This window comes from Podarcis erhardii (genome assembly GCF_964252035.2).
Source record: "Podarcis erhardii genome assembly, chromosome: 3".
Lineage (NCBI taxonomy): Eukaryota > Metazoa > Chordata > Lepidosauria > Squamata > Lacertidae > Podarcis > Podarcis erhardii.
Window position 1 is genome coordinate 97,838,279 of NC_138507.1, and position 9,413 is coordinate 97,847,691.

General features: G+C 43.2%; 1 protein-coding gene across 1 annotated transcript in view; it reads left to right on the forward strand.

The window, feature by feature from the left end:
• The window catches only part of PTPN14 (protein tyrosine phosphatase non-receptor type 14), a 439,438-nt gene extending 433,179 nt beyond the window's left edge, over positions 1 to 6,259 (forward strand). Inside the window, exon 17 of the mRNA XM_081854529.1 lies at positions 6,242 to 6,259. The gene's annotated coding sequence lies outside the window, so the exon portion shown is untranslated. The remainder of the gene's footprint in view (positions 1 to 6,241) is intronic.
• The last annotated feature ends 3,154 nt before the right edge of the window (positions 6,260 to 9,413 follow it).

A 9,413-nucleotide genomic window follows, 5' to 3' on the forward strand; every position in this document is an offset into this window, starting at 1 on the left:
CTTTTAATAATCTCCATAAAAGCCTGATTTCCAATCCCTAGGCTCAAGCTGACAGTGTAAATAAAATCACCCAAATCCACAGGGTAAGAGAAATGAAAATGACAAGGATTAAAATTTTGTCAAACCTCTTTCTTTTTAAAATTCTGCTTCTCTTCCAATTGGATCACGACCCTCTGTGTGCACAGCTTAAGACCAGACGGTCTGCTTTCACTTTTATTCCGCTCTGCAGCAGGCTTACAGTATTTAGTGAAAGTCTGTAAAGAATGTGTGCTGTGTAGAGAGTTAATACCATAATCCCCTATCGTTGGGGTCAAATGCTGAATAGAGCAGAAGAATTAGAAAATATGTTACATACAATGGCAGGAAAAAATGCATCAGCATGGTGTTCTGTTAACACAAGCATTCATTACCCACAAGCAAAATAGCCCATGAGGTAATAGAGTGTATAAAAAGATATGTGTACTTCAAGCCCAGTGTGCACGCTGTTACATTGAGGATGTAAGGCTTTGAGTGAGAGGTTAAACACTATACAAACACTATAGCATTTTCCCATCAGGCATAACTGCATCTTTCTGCGGAGCAGCTTAGATTTTTTTGTTTTGAAACAACAGCATTTTACCTTTCTGAAATGTAGTGGAAATAGCTTGGCTCCTTGCCATTTCCCCCCCACTTGGGGGTGTGATGTATGTATTCCATGCTACAAACAGAGAATTTCTGAGATCTTAAAGCCACCATAAATATCACTGATTCCCTACTCATGGAAATAGCAGTTCTGTGTAGGCAAAACAAGCAAATCTGTACAGTGGTACCTCAGGTTACAAACACTTTGGGTTACAGACTCCGCTAACCAGGAAGTAGTACCTTGGGTTAAGAACTTTGCTTCAGGATGAGAACAGAAATTGCGTGGCCACGGTGGCGTGGCAGCGGGAGGCCCCATTAGCTAAAGTGGTGCCTCAGGTTAAGAACAGTTTCAGGTTAAGAACGGACCTCCGGAACAAATTAAGTTCTTAACCAGAGGTACCACTGTAAATAGGACCAGCTCAAGATGTTTTGCTGCCCGAGGTAGACAAGATGGCTTCCCACTCCATTTTATGTACAGAAACCAAGTAGACAGGCATTTGATTTAGAGCACATCCGCACCATACATGAAGCAGCACCACACCACTTTAAACAGTTACTGCTTCCTTCAAAGCATTCTGGGAGTTTGTTAAGGGAGATCAGATTTGTTGGGGGTCCTTATCCCCCTCACAGAGCTACAATTCCCAGAATTATTATTATTCCCTCTTCCCGGAAAACTTTGCAGCTATCCTGGGGCCTCTGGCAAACATGCACCTGTGCTTCATAGTGTTGTCAGCTAGGCTAGGCTGAAAGTGGAGCCAAACAGCTTCACGCTTTGCTCCCACTCTGGTTTATTGCTGTGCCCCAGTCTTCCTATGCAAAGTGAGAGGCTTGCTCCCTTGCTAGTTGGTACCTCTGTTAGTCCAATCACCTGTTGCAATTCTGTGACCTCTCTACTCCCTGACAGCCCTGAGATTGCCGTTCACGTAAATTTTAGAGGGGAAAAGTGGTGTTTGTTTATAACCGTTCTTATCCGCCCTTTACCATACGGTCTCAAGGCTGGTTTCAAAAGTATAGTACAGTGGTACCTCGGGTTACATATGCTTCAGGTTACATACGCTTCAGGTTACATACTCCACTAACCCAGAAATATTACCTCAGGTTAAGAACTTTGCTTCAGGATGAGAACAGAAATCTGCTCCGGCGGCGCAGCAGCAGCAGGAAGTCCCATTAGCTAAAGTGGTGCTTCAGGTTAAGAACAGTTTCAGGTTAAGTATGGACCTCCGGAACGAATTAAGTACTTAACCTGAGGTACCACAGTATCATGAAAAATATAAAATGATTGCAATTATAAAACACGTAAAGCTGTTCCAATGGAACAGAACAGTATAAATTCTGAAAAGGAGGTGGATCTCCCAAAACAGCACCCCATAATTGTCACAGGCCCTGTTTATGTATGCACCTCCTTCATAGCTGAAGCACATCCACATGTATTTTGGACTCCATAGCTGAGGGCAATATACCCTGTAAGAAGGGGCAGCAATTTCTGCCTTTGTTAGGGCATTGTGACTCTTACATGACCTTGAATTCAGACCCCACCGATACTAAGTGCTCCTCCGAACCTGTGATCTGCCACAACGCTGGCACTGAACAATTCAGTTTAAAATCATAGTAGTAGTTGTATACAACCTAGTGAAATTACTGCAACGAGAGGAAAACAAACATTTGCATAATGTCTGCAAAAGTGGCATGTGTACAGTGCTGTTTGATACATATTTACATAATTCCAAATTCATGCCTTCATTACTAACTTGGCTATTTGTATTCCAAGTCGAGTTGAGGGTGTAATGCAAGTAACACAGCTGAAGGGGGAATGAAACTGAAACAGCAGCTTCACTTATACTGGATGGATACTGGATGCTTGGAGATGCCTCTCAGGGTATCTGAGTTATGATTCCCCTCTTGCTTCATTCAAGTCTCTCCCTTTCCACAAAGCCCTTGGGCACTCTCCCTCAGTAGGGATGGGCAAATGTGTCCTCAGTTTCTAATTTTTCCAGTCTTCAGTTCTCCACATTGCCACATCAGTCTGTAACAATAATGTAAAATTCTCATGAACATTCATCAGTATTATAGTGTGAATTTCTCCTAATATAAACATTTTTGTATGCAATTTTACCTAATACGCACATGTTTACAAAGCAATTTTTGCTAATATAATGCTTTTTGTATGCTATTTTACTACATTTACTACATTTTACCCTAATATATGCATTTTTGCACACATTACATCGTTCATTGCAACGTTATCTTTTTCTCTTTTTTTAAGCAATATAAATAAATGCCTAGGAAGATGGTCCTGGGGTGTCTGTTTCACTTATGGATCACTTCCCACGAAATATCCCAAAGTGATTTGCAATAAAATTTGCACATATGCAATAAAAGCATGTATAAAGATGATTTCAAAACCAATGCAGGCACAGACTAGGATAAAAAAAATATATCAAATTAAAGGTTTTATTTTTTAACAAATAAAGGTTTTCAAAAAGACCATAGTGACGATGCCTGTCTGATATGCAACAGGAGGGAGTTTCAGAGGACTGCTGCCGTCACAATGAAGCTTGTTGTCATCTTCTGAAGATTTGGCTCCCTAGGTTGAGATCCAATGACTAACAGGAACAATGCTATACAGTACTATAGCTATTCCTGAAACAGGACTTACTGCAACTTGTAATTACGTTTGAACATGCAACTGAAACAAGCACAGATATAATGTATTCACTTATTGGTGTTAAGAGCGGTAGACTCGTAATCTGGTGAATCGGGTTTGCTTCCCCACTCCTCCACATGCAGCTGCTGGGTGACCTTGGGCTAGTCACACTTCTCTGAAGTCTCTCAGCCTCACCCACCTCACAGAGTGTTTGTTGTGGGGGAGGAAGGGAAAGGAGATTATTAGCGACTATGAGACTCCTTTGGGTAGTGATAAAGCGGGATATCAAATCCAAACTCTTCTTCTTCTTCTATCCAAGCAAAACAAAATAAAAAAATTCCTTCCAGTAGCACCTTAAAGACCAACTGAGTTAGTTCTAGGTATGAGCTTTCGTGTGCATGCACACTTCTTCAGATATATCTGAAGAATCTGTATCTGAAGAAGTGTGCATGCACACGAAAGCTCATACCTAGAACTAACTCAGTTGGTCTTTAAGGTGCTACTGGAAGGAATTTTTTTATTTTGTTTTGACCATGGCAGACCAACACGGCTACCTATCTGTAACTGGTTCTATCCAAGCAGTTAATGTCAGAGAGTCAATATACAATGAAACATAATCTGTGCGTTCCAAATGAAAGTCAAATCAGAGACTATCAACAAGCTTTTCCAGCTAGGCGTTAAGTGGTTCATAATTTTAATAATAATAATAATAATTTTATTATTTATACACCACCCATCTGGCTGGGTTTTCCCAGCCACTCTGGACGGCTTCCAGGACATATAAAAACATAATATAATTCACCGTAACTGTTTGTTTGGCATTGTTTTTCTGCACTCTTAATTTGGCTACCTTTTGCTGCTCTTTTGTAAACCACAATGTTCCATACAGACATCTTAGGGTGGAGATGATCTCTTTGAATTTTTTTCTCTCTAATCAGGACAAAATAAATAACCTCACGCAGCCCATAGTTCAACTCTGGAACTTTCTCCAACAGGAGGCAGTGATGGCCACCAACTTGGATGGTTTTAAAAGAGGATTGGACAAATTCATGGAGGAGACGGCTTCAAATTGCTCTCAAGGCCCACTTGTCCCTGAGTCTGTGTTGCCTGAACCCTAGATTCACGTATCTGCCCACCTCTGCCCACAACGCTCCCAAGTTCGTCATCTTCCTCCATGCACCTGTCCTTTGTATCATTTCTCTTTTCACAGATTGTCCTTCTGGTTGAGTATTCTGAAGAGGGTGTTGCCATAGATGCGCTGACTTGCTAGTACAAGTTGACCCTCAGTGTCTGTATTCCCCTGTTAGAATAATTTTCTTCTAAATACTTAAGTGGACTAGCATTAGGGATGAGCGTGACTTGGCTTCTTCTCACTCTGGCCAGACAATGGGAAAGCTGGGCAAATCTTTCATGGCCAGTTTTACCTCAGTGTCTCAGTCCGCATGAAAAAAAGGAGCATTAAAGCTACTATTATTTATTTATTTATTTATTGAATTTATCTACGGCCCTATACCCGGAGGTATACTATACTATATACTATACTATGCCAACCTAGCAGTTCAAAAGCACACCAGTGGAAGTAGATAAATAGGTCCCATTGTGGTAGGCAGGTAAACAGTGTTTCTGTGTGCTCTGGTTTCCGTTATGGTGTTCATTGCACCAGAAGTGGTTTAATCACGCTGGCCACATGCGTCGGAAAGCTGTCTGTGGACAAACGCCGGCTCCCTCAGCCTAAAAGCGAGATGAGCGTCACACCCCATAGTCGCCTTTGACTGAACTTAACTGTCCAGGGGTCCTTTACCTCCCCCCCTTTACTACAGTGCACTGTAGCAGTACAGCATGTCAGACTGGGACCAAGGAGATCCAAGTTCAAATCCTCACTCAGCCTTGAAGCTCACCGGATGACACTGGACCTCTCACTCTTTTCTCAACCTGGCCTACTTCACAGGATTGTTGTGAGGAAATAATGGAGAGGAGAACTATGTATTCCCCCCTTAAGTCCTGTGGATGAAGATAATTGTTAAAAAGTAATTAAACTATAATACAATCAAAGCAATATAAAAAAATGTACAATGGTACCTTGGGTTAAGAACTTAATTCGTTCTGGAGGTCTGATCTTAACCTGAAACTGTTCTTAATCTGAGGTACCACTTTAGCTAATGGGGCGTCCTGCTGCCGCCACGCCGCCACTGTGCAATTTCGGTTCTCATCCTGAAGCAAAGTTCTTAATCTGAGGTACTATTTCTGGGTTAGCGGAGTCTCTAACCTGAAGCGTCTGTAACCTGAGGTACCACTGTATTAAAATACAGGTAGTAAAAACAGCACAGCACTATTTAAAAGCCTTTTCCTTAAAAGCAGTCAGTTCCCCAAAGCCTGTCACAGCAGAACAGTCTTCACCTGCCAGCAGAAGGACAACAAGGAGGAATCCAGTCTAGCCTCTCTAGGAAGGGAGTTTCAAAGTCTGGGAGCAGCCACCGAAAAGGCCATCTCCCATGTCATCACTTAACATGTGTAAGGGAGAATACGTTCCTTCAAAGAGCCTGGGCGTAAGATGCAACAGAGCAAAACCACACACACATGCACGAAGTAATTGGTGGCAACACCCCTTAAACAGGGAGCTCTAGTTAGTCAATAACCTGATAGTTCTCTCTTCTTCTCAGTCCTGATGAAACTTATAGGCCTTAAGGTGGCCAGAGAGATGGAGATGGGTTTGCTGGCTTCCCTCAGCTCTCTTCTTACCAGTCAGCACAAACAGCAATCAGGGTGTATTGGTAAATACATCCAGTGGTTTGAATTACGTTTTATCCACACTTACCTTTCCCTCTGATCTTTCCAGGCACAGAAAGTGTAGTTTCTTACAGAAGTTTAAAATTTCTAGGAGACCTCTATTCCCCTCATGGAACTACAGTTCCTAGAGTTCCCTGGGAAGAGGGATAGACCATTCTGAGAATTATAGTTCTGTGAGGGGAATAGGAGCCTCCTAACAACTCTCAGCACCTTTAGCAAACTACACTGTTCGCAGGATTCATGATGGTTTCAAGTAGTATGAAATACTGCTTTAAATGTATACTGCAAATGGGGCCACAGCAGGATAAAGGAAGTGGGTGGGTGCAATCCTGCTTTTATACAGACATATACATTTGTGGTACAGGTTGGAAATACTGAAGACAGAGCTTCAGCAATTTCAAAGAAAGATATCAAAGCTTAGCTTGCATTTCTGATAAGCGCTTTCAAACAACTCCACTGATTTTAAGGGCAAGTTGTCTGCTACCGCCCTTTGCGTGTTTTCCCACTTCTGAATGAGGATGCTTCTGTTTTCTTTCCCATGGGGTATGAACTTGCTGTTCTGCAAGTTTAAGGAAGTGATCTCATCTATTCTCATTCCTCTACAGTTGCACAGTCGCTGGTACACTTATGCATGATTCAGCTCATTTGAGATGAAGTTTTTTGTTGTTTCTTTAAAAAAACAACTTAAAAAATTATTCTACCTAAATAAGCTGAAATCATGCAGAAACGTATTGGAGACTGAGCAGCTTTAGAGAGATGAGGAATGGATGAGATCACTTCCTCAGTTAGGGAATTTGACAATGTTCTTTGGTTCCTTCCAGGTCTCCAGTTCAACAATAAAGAATCATAGAGTTGGAAGGGACCATGAGGATGATCTCGTCCTAAACCCTGTAATGCAGGAATATTTTGTCCAGTGCTATTTTCTAGAAAAAGAGTTGGTGGAACTTACCATGGACACCTCTCTTGTTCTCTTAGAATGGCAATGGTGCCCAGCTGAGAGGTGCCGGAACTGAGTTCCGGTGAGCTCCGGCTGAAAAAAGTCCCTGCTTTTGCCCAACATGGGGCTTCAGATTCAGAGTTTCATGCTCTACCAGCTGAGACCATGGCTCTTTTTGTGGACAAAACCTTGCTGTCTACAGAGACTTCCCACCAAGGAATAACAAAGAGATCTCTGGCAGCTTTAAAGGCGCATAGACTGTGGCATGAACTTTTGTAGACTAGAGCTCTACATTAACTGCAAGAAATGCTAAGTACGTCTATCTGATGTACTTAAGAACATAATAATAACCTGCCAGATCAGGCCAGTGGCCCATGTAGTCCAGCCTCCTGTTCCCACCCAGATACTTGTGGGAAGCCAGTAAGCTGGATGCAGGCACAAGAGTCCTCTCCCCTCCTGTGGTTTCCAGCAACTGGCATTCAGAAGCATCGCTGCCTCAAACTGTGGCAGCAGTGCATAGCCATCATGGCTAGAAGCCACTTGACCACTGTGGTTCGGGCACTGGTGACTCCAAGGTGGCTGGAGGAGTGTTCCGCAACATAGGACCAATGTAGGCAACTGCATGCCTGACTTTTGGTTGAGGCCAGTTGGGCATCTGAAACCCGGAGAACAGCTAATGGTGCTTCTCTAGATGATCTCAGTTATCAGGCTGCAACATAAGGGCTCGGGTGGTTGTTGTCGGGTGGACAACAGGTGGGCAACAGGGACATGATGGCAAGGGCAAAGCCAGTGGGGGCATTCTCCTCCCATTCCATGCAATTGTGTGTGATCTGCATGCCTGAAGATGGCTGCTGTAGATCACTAGCAACCTAGCCACTGTCCTGTGATAGTCATAACTCTCATGGTCTAAATATTCACTTTTTGTTTTACAATGTATTGTATTGAATTCTGTTTGTTTACCAATGTACTGTATTGAATTCTGTTTGTTTATTCCTCCACCCTTTCTTATTTACGACAGTGTGCCAGATCCCCCATTTTTATTTATTTATTATTGCATTTGTTAAGATTATTTTTTAAAAAATCTCTATTCTTAATTTTCAAAGCAACTTGAGACGTCCTGCAATCCAAAACAATAATGAAACGTACAATGATCCCCATTAAAATCGCAAATATTTATCCTCACGAGAACCTTGTAAGGCGAGCTACCATGAGAAATGGTGACGAGCCTCAGGTCACTAACCAAACTTGACAGTTAAATGGAGATTTGAACCTGTCTTTGGTCTAAAACTCTAACAGCTACTACTGTTTCTATACTGTCCTACATTTGGAGATTACAGGGTGCTTTACAATATAAAAAGACAAAAATGCATACCATAATAATAAACAAAATCAATTCTTGCCCCTGTTTAACTAGCCAAAGGCCTGGGAGGAGAGGGATTTTTTTGCCTGGTGCCTAAAGATACGTAATGAAGGTGCCAGGCGAGCCTCCCTGGGGAGAGCAATCCACAAATGGGGAGCCACTGCAGAAAAGGCCCATTCTTGGGTTGCTGCCCTCCAGACTTATCGCAGACGAGGCACACAAAGAAGGGCCTTGGAGGATGACTACAGGGTTTGGGTCAGTTCAGCTTCGGCTGGGGAGGGCGGGATATAAATAAAAATTTATTATTATTATTATATGGGGACAGGCAGTCCTCAACCATTTAAGGCTTTATAGATCAAAAACAACACTTTGAATTGGGCCCAGAAACTAACTGGCAGCCAGTGCAATTGGGCCAGGATTGGCGTTATATGCTCAGCCCATCTTGCCCCAATGAGCAACCTGGCCTCTGAATTCTATACCAGCTGAATTCCAAATCATCTTCAGAGGCAGCCCCACGTATAACACGTTGCAGTAATCTAACCTAGAGGTTGGGACGCGGGTGGCGCTGAGGTCTAAACCACAGAACTTAGGGCTTGCCGATCAGAAGGTCGGCGGTTCGAATCCTCGCGACGGAGTGAGCTCCCGTTGCTCGGTCCTTGCTCCTGCAAACCTAGCAGTTCGACAGCACCTCAAAGTGCAAGTAGATAAATAGGTACCACTCCAGTGGGAAGTTAAACGGCATTTCCATGTGTTGCTCTGGTTCGCCAGAAGCAGCTTAGTTATGCTGGCCACGTGACCTGGAAGCTGTACGCCGGCTCCCTAGGCCAGTAAAGTGAGATGAGCGCTGTAACCCCAGAGTCATCCATGACTGGACCTAATGGTCAGGGGTCCCTTTACCTAACCTAGGGGTTACCAGAGCATAGACAACAGAAGTTAGGTGATCCCTATACAGATAGGGGTGCAGCTGGGCCACCAGCCAGAGCTGATGGAAGGCACTGAGGCCACCTGAGGCTCAAGGGACAGTAATGGATCCAGAAGGACCCCAAAGCTGAGTACCTGCTCCT